The sequence below is a fragment of the Bacillus rossius genome, chromosome 2 (assembly GCF_032445375.1).
Source record: "Bacillus rossius redtenbacheri isolate Brsri chromosome 2, Brsri_v3, whole genome shotgun sequence".
Lineage (NCBI taxonomy): Eukaryota > Metazoa > Arthropoda > Insecta > Phasmatodea > Bacillidae > Bacillus > Bacillus rossius.
In genome coordinates this window covers 36802558-36817562 of record NC_086331.1, presented here as the reverse complement: position 1 = coordinate 36817562, position 15005 = coordinate 36802558, and the positions used below count along the sequence as shown (strand labels likewise).

The window sequence follows — 15005 nt, the reverse complement described above, 5'->3', positions numbered from 1 at the left end:
GTAGACCTGATATGCCTATACGTAATCAAGCCATTTTAGTGTGCTCAATGGTCGACAGTACGTTTCCCATGATTTGACGAGTTGAACGTGATTGGATGAAGACTTCCTCACCTTGTTTGCTACTGGTTTAGCATCGTCAAGGGCGGGTCGTCAGAACTTACATCCAATCATCAACGCGAAGCTGATGTTCATCTACTTCCAGTTTACTTTGGCACTCAAGGAATCCGCGAAATAATAATGGCTCTAAGTATAAGTGAGATAAAAGAACATCGTTAAACTTAGTAATAAAATAATTTCTTTGAACAAAATTCCTTGTTAAAAAAGGTTTCAATTGTAACCATGAAAATGAAGGAAAATGGGAAATTTGGATTATCCTGCCATTCAAAGCTTATTTCGTTACGGTTGTATCTAAATTTACATAAAATTGTAGTAAATGACATGTAAGGACACATTTAAGCTGGAACAAAATATAATATAGTGAAGCAGTTTCATTGCTCATTATATTTAAACAAGCATTTTCCTAACCATATGTATATAACACGGCTAATTAAGTGATTTTGTTTTGGGAAGTGTAGGCTTGCGAATTTAACGTTTCTTGTGTGGGTATTTACAAAGCATCATAAATGTGATTTAACTGATTACATGTCATTCAGTTAATCACTTTTTTATAAAAATATTTCTTTTGGTTATCGTGTTTATTTTTAATTAGTTTAGGGATACTGAATAACAAATTGACATAGAAATACACATTAACAACGGAACTAGAATCAACCAAAAAAAAAACAGATAATTTGTCTCCACACAAGTGAATAGTAATATTGATCGTAAGCAGAGGACACATGTGACTGATTAAGTGTGGAACGTTTTGCAATTGGAATTAGGCGTATGTTGTATAACGTGAATAGTAAAGTTTGTTTTTTAGGGTTTAACAAAACCGCTGAAAGAACTCTGTGTGCAATAATCTATCAACTTCTTAACACGTCATTTTGTCGTGAACAAAATAACATTTCTTCTGAGCACATTCATGTCGGCTTTGAGACAGTCTGGAAAACATTACTTTCTGGTAATGCAGCGCTGTAACGATTACTAGGTGTTTATAGATGATAAATGACGTCTGAAAGTATGACTACGATGGAATACTCATTTCATCTTAGGTAAAGCCGTTTTATAAAGTAGTACACGATCTTCCATTACAACATCTTTAATATTTTCACTCTGGAGAAATGGTACGGGTATAAAGCAGGAAGCGTACTGCAAGAGAGATTAAAAATTATTTTCCTCGAGAAAACGCGGTCACAAAATTCTACTTTAAATTTTCTGATACAGCTAAATTCGATCATAAACAAATGACTCCTTTCAGTTGATGTTGGGATAAAGTAGCGCGAACGGCACACCAAACGCGAAGCGAATATTGTAGCAAACCAATCAGAAGTAGACGCGACGCGACGCGACGGAGTTTCCGATCAGACGAGAATTCTATTCGGTAAATACGCGTCGCGTGTGTTGCGCCTTTCGCGCTATTGTGATTTCAGCATGAAATGTCACGGGTACGTCTGCATTATTTTCAACTTCATAATAATAAACACAATTTACTTTTCCTAAGGTACTTTATTTATATTTAAAGTCTTTGCGTTTCAAAAAGTAATGTAAAGGGGTTAAAACAAAAAATTGTTTACATTTTTTAGGGAAAGAAAAATGAGGCTCACTGCTTCGAACTTCGGTGCTGTCTGTAAGCGACGAACGGCAACAGCAAGCTTAGTAAACAAAATTTTGTATTCTCAACCCACATCTAGTGCCATACAATATGGTATTCTGAACGAAGAGGTCGCCCTGAAGGAGTATGCGACCGCAAATAATGTCCGTGTTTCAAACTGCAGTCTCTTCGTCCATCAAGAAATAGGTTGGCTGGGTGGATCACCTGATGGCCTTGTTGGCACTGAAGGTATTGTAGAGGTTAAGTGTCCTTACAGAGCGAGGGATCTAACTCCCGCGAAGGCTGCAGAGAACTTGAAGAACCCATCATTTTTCTGTAACCTGGACGCTGAAGGAAATCTTAAACTGAAGCATACACACGACTACCATTATCAGGTCCAGGGGCAGCTCGCAGTTACAAACAGACAGTTTTGTGACTTCGTTGTTTGGACACCTATTGGAATATCCATTGAGCGAATTGAAAGGGACGAAGACTTTTTGCAGGAAATGTTTGGCAAACTTGATTTGTTTTATGATGCATATTTAGCACCAGAGATACTAGATTCCAGGAGGATACGTAATATGCCTATAAGAACTCAACCACCATGTTAACCTGTTTCAAGTTGTTTTGAGTTGTTATTTGTTGTTTTAGTTTGCTAATTAATAAGAACTTTTTATAAAAACAATTAAACCGCCAATAAAACTGAAAAGCAAAAAATAAACCTTTTTGAGTCGGCGCCAAACAATCAATGAACAAAGATCACTAAGGTCCACATGAAATAAATCAAGTCCATGTACTACAACTTTTCAAAGGAATTTCCGTCTTGCAGGAGTGTTATTAATTCACGATAGATTCCAATGTGACTGATAGTATGTAGCCAGCTTCCATCAGTTATTCTAGCGTGGAGATTATTTTTTCCATGTGCTAATATTTTCCTGTACAAAGCGAAGCCATCAGCTGGTTTTACATGAATACCAACTGTGTCAGTTTATGTTGTATTTGATGATTCAAAGTGAGCTTTCACGTCACTATAAATTACAAACCACAAATGCAGTGATACATTCTGAGTGACCAAACTTCTTTTCGAATCCTGTTCCGAAATAAATTTGTGTTACAGCCACTGTGTATAAGAAATTTATTTTTAATTACTTTCTTTTCGGTGTGGAATGTGAATATAAAACAATTCAATGTTTAATATATTGAAAGTTTGAAACGTCGGTATATTAGGTATACGTATCATATGTCGATTTTAAAGATATGAGATATTTTCTATACATCTTTCTTTTCGGATTTTGATGAGGAAAATTATGATTTGTAGCGTTTTAGATAGCTATTAAATAATATACAAAACCTATGATGATATTTATAACACATTTTATTAGACGATAATAATTCCATACTAGGCAGTAATTTTTATTTACATAAATCATCATCACTATTTATAACTTGCTTCTACAACTATTATTCGTATTTATTTGGTTCTTTATGTATGTACGTATATGTATGTATGTATGCATGTGGTATAAATAAAGTTTAATGACAGTATTCTCATATAGAGGTAACCGTGATTAATTTTAAAATTGTGGTGTTATGAATGCGCATGTTTGTAAGTTCTGATTTCTATATTTATATTTAAAATGTTGGTGAAAATAATATCAATAATTATAAAATGTGTTAATTTTGTTTTATTTTTTAACTTAAACCAGTTTTAACATTAGTTCATATGTACGACATGGTTCAGTATGAAAGCAGGAGAGCCTGACTCGAAAGACCGCTCTTTTGTTTTCCTAACCTAAACTAATTTAATCTAATAGTGTGCGGGAGGGGTCTGGGTAGGAAAGGCGAAGTGCGTTTCAGGCCGAAGCCTATATGGCCGTAACCTTGAGACACATAAGGTTCGTTTCTTTCAAACTTGGTGTAGCTACACAGGCTACACAGGCAGACAAATCTGTATATTATCGTTTCTTTCAACCGGATATGACGTCAGAGTCTTCCACATTGTGCATTTGTTTCAACTGTTGTAGCTCTGCCAGTATAAGTTTGTGCTACACAACTTACACCAGCTCTGGATGTGGTGTAGCTGGTGTAGTGTTGTTATGCAGGCGGGCAGTTCGAATTCTTTGGAAATTGATCATTTCTCAGAGAGAGTAAAGCTTGTACTATGATAGTGACGAATAATAGTGGAATATTTTATGTGAAAAAGTAAAGTATGAATATTAGAAATAATATTTCCATTTCTAAGTGAAAGATAACCTCACTTCTGACTAAGTCAAAATGGCTGCTTCAATAACTTATGCTGTTGCAGAGGATATTGTATTATTTCCACTAATCAAATTGAACCATTCGTTAATTTTTAATTAATTTTATCTGAACTGTAATGAAATTGCGTAACGTGGCTGAAAAAATTAAATTCGGAGAAATTTTATCTTCAATTTTTTTCATACATAACACAAAATTTAAGCACACGTTTCAAAATCATGCAAAATCATTGAATTCATTCAAGCTTTCTCAGTGTAGCTACATTGGTGTGAATATCTGTGCAGCTGCACTACACTACACAGACCGCACCAACCATGGTTGAAAGAAACAAATCTATACCTACCGCATTACTGATACAGTCTTGTTTTTCAGTGGTGAGTAATGTGGACAATCGTTCAACTTCATTTAATAAAAAAAATATTTTATTGATCGTGTCCATATTTATAGCAATTACTGTACAAAATAAAACTGTTCTTCACAATGAGTATTTACATGTCGTTAAGCCATTATATTTTTTATTGTTTTTAGCGCAACATTTGGGAAAATGTGTTTTACATCGACACGGCCTTACGCAACAACTACAAAAATTATTTAAAAAATAAAATATAGACACAATTTGTAGCTACAAAACAAACAATCTGGAACAGCTTGAAAAAACAAAAAAACTTTTTTTTAATAATTACCCCTTTACCAAACTAGCCAAACTTACGAGTACATACATATTTATTCTATGTCTCTTTAGCTAAGTAGGTCAGGGGAATACAAATGGTGAGTAAATTTTCAGTTTATATGTACTTTTTTAGTAGTAAAAATAAGTGACAATTTTTCTAAGTATAGAACATTTTCTGAAAATAATAAGAATATCTCGTTGAATAGAGGCACACATTTAGTAACTTACATGATTTTTATTGATAAAAGTAAAGATTTACGACACCTGAAAAAATTTCGTAGTAGGCCTTACATACGATGAATAAATGCTGTAGTCACCTCTCTCTAGAAACCTTGACCATGCCTTCCCTTCAAGAACCGGTGTGTGCCTGTGTGCTGTGGATGAGAAGCGAGGGTTTGTGAGCTTGAGTGACATAGTGATGGGTCGTTCGTTAACGATTCGTTCAAAAAGAACGAATCTTTGAGAGAACGAAATCTTGCGATTCGTTCGCGATGTAAAGAACCGGCTCTTTGAGAGCCGGTACCTTGAAAGATTCGGTAGAACGAAAATGCGGAGAGAACGAGAGAACCAACCGGCTCTTTGAGAGCCGGTACCTTGAAAGATTCGGAAGAACGAAAACGCGGAGAGAACGAGAGAACGAGATGAGAGAACCGGCCACGCGCCCGGTCTGATTCGTTCGTGAAATGATTCATGACGTCAGGAGTCTGAAGAATTAGTAATCACAGCGTGAGCATGTTCATAAGAGCAAACGATAACTGATAAAATAAAATAGGGTAACATGAAAAGTATCTATACCTGAAAATGTCAACTGTTAAGTAGTGGTTTAAAATTGCGTTTTCACATTCACATACACAAATTTGGGGGAAAAAAAAACATGAATTAAAAATAACAGGGAAAGTAACTACAAATGTTCACACTTACCATTTAGGTGTTAATTAATGTACCTACTTCATTTATATTTTACATAAATTAAAAGAATATCTCATCTCAAAAACATTTTATTCTGTTGATGAATTTTTAAATTGTATTGATAATCATAACTTGTGTGTTAACATCTGAATTGTATATATATATATATATATGTATAGATATATGTATATATATATAATAGTTATGTTATGTGTATATTTGTGTGTTTATGTTTAAAATATCTTTGTGTACGGACACTTTAATATTATATGTGTATAATACATGTATGCTATACCCTTTTAATTGTGATATGTGTATTTAATCATGATATTGTTTATAACTTTTATCTTACTATGTTATGGATTTAATTTTTATTTTGTATTGTATTGTATATACTGACATGTTCTACACCATTGAGCAATTGCTCATTCATGGTCGACGGAACGCAACTATAAATAAAATAAATAAATAAATCTCTCTTCATACTGAATCGCAGTAGTAGTATTCAATTTTTGTCTTTTTTTCTCTAAATGTGTTGGTCTACATGTAAACACTTTACTCTCTCTAGAGTGTAAATAGCCTGTATATTAATATTTGTAACTTAAAAAGTAATACAATATAAATAATCTTGTTTCATATACGCAACTGTGATTCACTGGCTACGAAAAGCAATGTTCAAGTACTAGCTATAATAGTGCGATTACAAATTAAAGTTAAGAAAGATCACTTTCGTACCTAACATTCTTAGATTTAATGCTCCCGTATTATATAGAATCACTGCATGAAGCATTTGCAGCGATCAACAGTCAATAATTTTATAACAGTCAGTATACAACTAGACGTTTGAAATTTCATTTACCCATGCAGAGTAGATAAAGATAACCACCCACGCGATCCAGCCTCCTCTCGTTATCGGGTCACGCGATAACGAGGGGAGGCTGGAAGCAAACACGTAGCCAATACTCTAAAGGATGAACGAGTTACGTCACCTGATAAAAGAGCCAGATCCTATTCACAGAAAAGAACGAGATGACCGAGATGAACGAATCGTTCTGAACGAATCTTTCACGGAACTGATCCGAAAGTACCGGTTCGGTCAAAAGAACCGTTCTGCCCATCACTAGAGTGACAGGGGATTATCTCTGGAGACAATGGCACTATAGTCCGGTCCATGATGTAAAGAAGGGGAGGTGAAACCGTGCGCAGGTTTTCCCCCTCCACGCGCTCCCTTGCTACGTCACCTTGGTTGTAGCCAGCGCTCTTCTTCCAGGCGCTTCCCATCCATTTCATCTGCGTCTCGTGCGAATTTTTGTTATGGTTGGTGCTAACATAATCCTGAGTGATTTTATGTAGCTGTGCAGTGTTCAGATTTCACAATCATTTCAAAAAGACTCGAGATTCTGGCATAAAATATTTTTCTTTTCCAAAAAATGAAGATCTTTGCAATAAGTGGGTGAACGTATGCAAAAGGAAGGACACATTCTGTGTTAGCAGAGGTAAGTTTAAACAAACGTGATTTTAAGTAGAAATGTCACTTGTTTTATAATACGAGTATTTATTTTTAATTTTTTTATATGATTAACTGTAGGTTAATATTAGGTCAAGGATTATATATTTCGTGCAAAATACTGAGTTATTATCTATAATAATAAAGTCTTTCGCGGTAAAAAGGTTATTTACTGAATTAATTTATTAAAAATGAAATCTTAACGTATATATACCCACCCATTAATAAAAACTCAAATCAAATGTTTTTAAAATGTTTGTGTGTTCGGGCATCAGCGAGAACTACAGAATTTATTTCAATTTAACTTTTTTTCTTGTTTGTTATAGAACTAACCTAAACACTAGGTTGTGTAGTATTAATAAAGGGGGGGGAAATATTTCATCAATGCATGTAAACAAATCGAATGAAAGTAGGAATGTGAACCCCCTATACATCAAAAAGAAACATGCGCACTTTTTCTATTGTTCAAAATGTTCTCTTTAATGGAGTGGGGAGGACATGTGATATCATTACGTTTAAATATATTTAAGTATACACGCAAAACCGTGAGATAAGAATTATAAATAGCATTTAACGCGTTAAAAAAACTGCCGTTTTAAATACTTAAAATTAAGGTTTGCAGGGACCATAGCTCAGTACATTCTCAGCGCACGTGCGTGTGTGCTCCATAGGTGAATCCAGAAAGGGGGAGGGGGCAGAGGGGCATGTGCCCTCCCACCCATCTAAGGGTAAAATATACATTGATTAATAACGACTTTTGGAGTAATAAACAGGTATCATACTAGGCCCAGACTCACGGCGGCCCCCCCCCCCCCCAGTAATTCCTGGATCCGCCCCTACTGTGTCTACAATCCTAACTCTAACACAACTCGGCTATAACTAAAAACAGTGTAGCACATAAGTTTGCATGTTTGTAGGTATTAATTTTTCTAAATTCTATATCTATAAAGTGCATGAGATATATAAAAAACAGCTGTGTATTGAAAATTGTACGTGTGGACATTTGCAGCGCGGCCTTGGAATAGTAATTATGGAAGGAAGCGGCTTTTCCGTAAAACTAGATATAAGTGGGAAAAATTGTATTTCCGATTTTAATGTTTCATGATTACAATGATTTTATTCTATTTCAATATTTTTATATTTTTAATGTTTTTATCACACCATTTCCCTTGAATGTATTGCCTTCAAATCATTTTAGTATTACAGAATCCAGGAGGAATTTTGAAACGCCAATTTTAAGGGGAATTAGATGAACTTAGATATTTATTTTGTATTTTTTTTCCATGGAAAGGCCGTGACTCTCTTCAGTTGTCTTATCAAATTATGCGAGTGCCTGCAAATGCACAATGTACAGGAGGTAAAACAATACTTATTTTGTTATAACATGGAATTCTCAGTAATCAAAATTATAGCAAGCAACATTTTTGAGTTTTCAGAAGTTAACGTTATAAAAATGAAGAAAGAAACACCTTCAGCCAAGATACACGCGTTAAAATTACATTCAAATACCTATGAGGGACGGGAGTTCTTCAAGCCATTATGAATCGATTTTGGCTTTAATAAAATGTAGTGTAGAAGGCATACGGGTTTTGTGAAATATTTACTGGCGAGTTATTTTGCAATTGAGTTATTTTTAGTAATCAACCAACAATTATGTGCCATGTTTTAACGCACAATGTGCTTGGGGGATTTGAAAACTATTAGGTTTTACCTCTCCAAGATAATAAACAAAACCAACCTTTTCGTTTTTTTTTGCCGTGAAAAATTTTTTGTAATGCCTGCAAGCTGTTTTTTGCTGAATATTGGTTTAATAATATTGGTTTAGTAATATTTTTTTATTTATAATATTATATTTTTTAAATATACTTTCTATCATTAATTACCCTTTTGTTTATTGTTTGTAACTAAATAAAATTAAATTTAGTAAATAAATCAAAAGCCCTTATGTTTATGCAAATTACAAATAAGTATTTATAGAAACTTTGCTTTGTGTCAGATGCTTTTTTTTTTTTGTAATACGTTTGTATTATTATTTGCCGCCTGCATCCTGAATGTTTGTTATATCTATTTAATTAATATTCATAATAAATATTTTCGAAGTATATTCATTCCAATTCCCATTACCATTCCATGTTTACAAGACTCAATCAACATTTTGAAGTGATGAAACAGCAGAAATATATTGCTTCGTTGATTTTATAATTAATATAAACCCCGTGTTTGGATGCTAATACATTTATTTAAACTGTATGTTCTAAATGCATGCTATACAATGTACATAGAAAAGTATTTCTACGCTTCGTGGTCACTCTTACTATTCAAACGATTGTAAATGAACTGTCTGTGCGTGGTATTCCCGTAAGCGCGCTGCGTGTGGACCGGGCGGTGCGACCAAGGTGACGTAGTGCGCAGTGGAGGACGCGTTCGGGCGGCCGGAAGGTTTCACCTCCTCTTCTTTACATCATGGTCCGGTCCGCAGTCCACTCTCGCCTCCTCCTCTCCCCCCCCCCCCCCCCCTCACTTCGTTCGTAAGGACCGTGACGTGACGTAGGCGCACGACAAGTTGCCTAACGCTACAGGCGTTTCATTCGTTTAGACGAACGTTAGTGCTGCCATCTACTGGGCCAGAAACAGACCAGAGCTGGCTAGGACTCAACCTTAAGAATTAAGCATTGACGAAAGAGCGGGTCCACGATACTTACATTATTATCATTTGCTATCACGTCCGTGAACACATATGTAAAGGCGTAAATTTAAATAAGACATTAGCAGTACTTTTCGTGCGTTCTGTTGGACTGAGTGAGTGTGGTTGAAGAAAAAGGGGAAGAACGCACTTTGTGGTTGGGTGATCAGGGGCTCGATTCTGAAATGCATTAGCCTCGTCTTGTCGTGACTCTCGCTCACGACTACCCGCCTTCTGACAATATCTATACTAATATTAGAAAGCTGAAGAGTTTGTTTGTTTTTTGAATGCGCTAATCTCAGGAACCACTGGTCCGATTTGAAAAATTCTTTCAGTGTTGGATAGTATGTACATTTATCGAGGAAGGCTATAGGCTATATTATATTATCAATAACATTAGGGATCCTTACTAAAAGTCCAATTTAGAATCAAATGCGTTGGAGGGGGCTAGATACAACATTCAGTACACGTACGAAGTGTGTGTTGACAATGCCGCAGGCGCTAGAAGTTTATTTCCTATTGCCTATTCACCTTGTTACCACGCACTAGATGCCTTATCATTCTTAATTTTCCCATACAAGTTAAAAAACACCCGTGTGACATTAACAAAGAAGCAATCAGTACCCTCATAAGAGTTCAATTAGTATTTAAATACTTTTTATCACTTTGAATCGCAAACCTAAACTATCGTTTTTTTTTCCTCTCTTTGTGTTTAATTTGTTTTTTTATTGCCCTTTTTTCAAGTATATATATTTTACAGACTTAAAACTTTACAGTAACGTTCCTTATGTTACGCAGGATGACATTTTCCGAAAATTAGATCCCATGGGTGGTTAAAACCAGGCAACAGTGGGTACTTTGTCTGCATGAGAACAGGATTTTGCATTGTTCATGCCTTCTGCGTCTCCATGGCAACGGCCATAGCGGGGCAGTGGTGTACCCACAAGGAGGGGCATGTATAATGAGCGGCGCAAGAGTGATCTGCCTGTAGACTGCCGTAGCGAAGTACGGGTACATCAGTTGTACGTTGCGTGCATGAGTCGGGAAACCATCGGTGCTATTTATTTTCTCTCCGGTACATTATACAGCATTGTAATAAATTTTCACTGAATTTTTTTATTTACCATTACTGCAAATGGGAGATGTGGCTTAAATTTTTTCCATTACTATAGCCGTGCGAAGCCGGGTCGGGCAGCTAGTCCTTAGATATTCTGAAATGCCAAAAACACGGGTAGGCAACATCAAGACTCCTGCCTATTTGATGTAACCTCTGAGCACTGCGGAATACTAGCCGGTACCACTAGTGTTGAATGCTGGGAGATTGCGTTATCTTTCCCAAGGGTGGATCCAAGTTATTTTTCTGAGGGGGGGGGGGGGGGGGGGGCGCAGTAGGGTCTAAACGAATGTAATGTTAGAGTGTACCGTATTAAACTCCTTGTTAATTTTTAAGCGTCGGGGGGTGGCGGGGCATACGCCCCCGTGACCCCTTCCTTAAATCCGCTTATAATAGTTTCTGATGTACCCAAGAGCCGAAGGTGTCAAGTTGGCGGACTCGCGCGTGTGGCAGCACGCACCCGAATATGTTCGCGTTTCTGGACATCGGGGAACTTGCCAGAAATATTGGTGTGTGAAATTAATATTTTTGAAAACTTAAATATTTTTATTATTAAATAAACAAACCTTAAATAATTCATGATTAAACTGGCTACATTAAATTCATGAAGTAACATCTCAAGGTTGTAAGTTATGTGTATCTCTAGCACAACGGTAAGATGCATGGTGGCAATGAACGATACTTGAAGGCCAAGATATGTTTAAGACCCTTTCAGTTTATTTTATGTAATAATCTTGTATAGACTTCATTATTTCATTATATATGCTTTACCTTATGCATAAATGCTATTATTAATAGTATTTATTTCTCTAATTGCCCTTGTAACCCCCTCTTTTGCCTGGCCGGGCCAGTAAACACTAATAGGGACCAAGCAGAAGGCCGGATTACAATAATAAAACCTAGGCTGATGGTATTAGTTTATAATATTCAGTTAGAAAAGAAAAAATATACACAGTGAATGTTCCACATCAGAAAAAGGCATTAATTCATTTAAAGACTCCAACAGTCTTAAGATCATATACAGACACATAATAAAATAGAATAATCAATGGGGGTCAAGGTCTCAAGCAAAGAGGGCATACAGGTCGTTCCCCTCCAATACAAAACCTCCTGCCTCACAAATTTTGGAACCACTTGCCCCCGTCGTCCGGTGCACCGGTTACACCACACCACTTAACCCCATTAAAAATCTCATAAAAAATATAATATATATAACAAAATAGAATATGTAAACAATCTATATAAAAAATATTTAAATTTCTCTGTTCAGGTACTATTAAACACATTAATATCATACACATTAGGTCACAGGCATATTCACATTAATAAATATATTTTTAGCACCAAAAGATAGAGAGTTACTGAGTATTAAAGAATGTACCTGCACTTGTTCTCAAACAAATTATAATAAAACACAAATTTTGGTAAAATGCTTCACGCTGGACTGGCAATAAAGTCTATACCTACTATGTACTTTGTAATCACAATATAATGCCACAGAACACTTATAAAAATAATAATCACCTAACAAGTATTATAGTTATACCTAACCAAGAAACAAATGTTTCCTCAGTTCACTATTTCCTTTTACGAATTTACTTTATGAAGTTCAACAAGGGTGAGCACCAATAAATATAATAAATATAATTAAAAGCCAACAGAATATAATCAACTTTACTTTAGCAGGAAAGGGGAATTTTTACAAACTACTCATCCTATTTGTGTGGCAAACCTGTCTAAGCCTCAGCATTTCCTAATCGCCAGATTTACAGCCAAATTGTTAGTCGGCAGCAAAAAATGCAACAATGAAAGAAGGCGACACAACATAGCAGTATTTCAGAGCACAACTCCACGAGACAAAAAAAATATATTAATTCGGAGGAAAACCTACACATACCTAGACTCCTAATTAAGAGAAAAATAAATCTTCGATAGATCCACAGAAATAAAAATGCCAACACTTACAGTTTGAAGGAAGACTGATCTATGAAGAAAAATCAAATTGCCCCAAGCAATTTACAGAAGTCTTGGAGAAACGGCCCAATTCTCTCCAGCCGCTGACATGCATTGAAGTCGCCGCGCTGACGTCAACACCGCTGCACTGATTTCACAAAACTTCTATTCGTAGACTCCGCCTTCTACTCGAATCTCCAAGCAGGTAGAAAACGGGATCCTCGTAGCAGGACTCTTCATATCTTCCTTCGCCATGAAAAACTCTCTGTGCAGTAGACTTCCCTCTTGTCTTCGGCAAATAATATTATTATAACTTCTCGTACCCCGACGTGTAGATTTGTAGCACCAAAAGGTTTTATTCTCGTGATCAGTCTAATACTCCGACGCAGTTCGGCTTCATTTTTTTCTCCACTTGCTTACTCATAATCACAATCCCTCGTGAAACTAATGCTGATTGAATTAATAACTCTCGTTAGCCAATCAATAAAAGGTGAACCTCTATTCCGTTGTACCGTTGTCTCGGGCGCGCAGCTGAATTTTCATTTTGTTGCGTAGGCTTCTTACAGTTAACCCTGTTTTACTCCTCCCCCCAACTCTTCTCTCCAGTAGGTACGACATTACTCCTCCAAGCGACTCAACAAGAGTCTAGCGACAGCAATGCTACCGTCCTGCAACTGCCGATCCTCTCCGAAGTTGGCCGATCGGGAGCGCCTACCCCCTGGATGTTTGATTTCTAAGTATCTTTAATGTAACTATCCTAACCAAATCAACCGTCCACAAAGTTTTAAAGTATTTATAATGTAGCTAACCTAACCTAATTGACCATTAGTTATCATGTCCTTATCTGAAAATTACAATTTAATTAATAAATTAATTTTTATTTGCATTCATTATTGAAATATATTTATTACTTTTGAAATTATACGTGCTCGTATTTATTTTTACAAGTACAAAAAAATTTCGCACCTGCCGGGATTCGAACCGGCAGCCTTACGATTAGATGATAGCGTCGCTAAGCGTTCAGCCACGAGGCCATATTTGACAAATAAAAAGTTTCAGATGACATATATGATCGTGCAGCCGGCCCCGGAACGAGCGTGAGCGGTGTGGTAGCCGGCCCCGGAACGAGCCAGTTGCCAGTTGCCAGTTGCAGGAAGGTAGCATTGCTGTCGCTAGACTCTTCTAGCGACTCACATCAACTCTCTCGATCAGCTGTCTCCTACCAACAACCTAACGCACGCCCACTACTACCAATTCCTTCCCCCGAGCGCTAAATTCCCTCGCGTACCAACTGCACAAAAACTAGCGCTCACGCGTCAAACACACCAGATCGCAACGCCGCACGACAAAACCAGCAACTAACCAGGCCGCCGCGCGCACTGCACACAGATAGCGCGCACGACTGCGCCCGCGCCTCGATCACACACAAAACCTAAGCAAACAAAACGTGGCACTCAAAAGAGTGTCACACCCTAATAACTTTTAATACACATTTCTGCCCATTAATTATGTTATTTAATTCTAGTTACGCATACAAAAGTATCTAACAATTTATTTTAAAATAAACTATAATAAATTAATTTTCAAAATATATTTTAATATTATCTTTGAAAGTGAAAGAAATTTACAAGAAAGTTAATGTCCTTATATTATTTATATTTAAACGAACAACTGATAGGAATGCGAGGTGATTTTATTTAACTTAGGACTTAAGTTTACGATAATCCTTAAATAATATATGGAAACTTATTTACTTACAAACATTTGTTTTCAGTTATAGTTAACAATTTAATGCTAGGTTGTTGTGCTTATAGTATTTATTTTTACTATAAGTAACACATAAAGGCTGCATGGTATGAAATAACTGAACCAACAAACTCAGTTATGTATTAAAATTTATTACAGCAATTAAATACAGAAAAAATTGCTTAAAACAATTTGTAAAATGTAATATCCATATATATAAAGTTTTTTTCGGTGATGGGATTTGAAGCCAATAAAAAATGAACTCAACTGATTCAGAGCACACACTTCGCCAATGTTCTATAAAACGTCACATAAATTGTTAAGAAATTGTTGGTAATCAAAGAGTAATTACAAATTTCTAACGTATTTTTTAAAGTTGCTATTACATCTTTCTATAACCTGCAACACGTGTGTCCGCCATGTTGACGACTTCGGTTCGGCGGTAGCGATGACGGGTTCTCGCGCCTGTGA

At 36.1% G+C, this 15005-nt stretch overlaps 1 protein-coding gene across 3 annotated transcripts in view; it reads right to left on the bottom strand.

Moving 5' to 3' along the window:
- LOC134529244 (L-threonine ammonia-lyase) overlaps positions 1-15005 on the bottom strand; it is a 416545-nt gene that overhangs the window by 181363 nt on the left and 220177 nt on the right. The window lies entirely within an intron of this gene.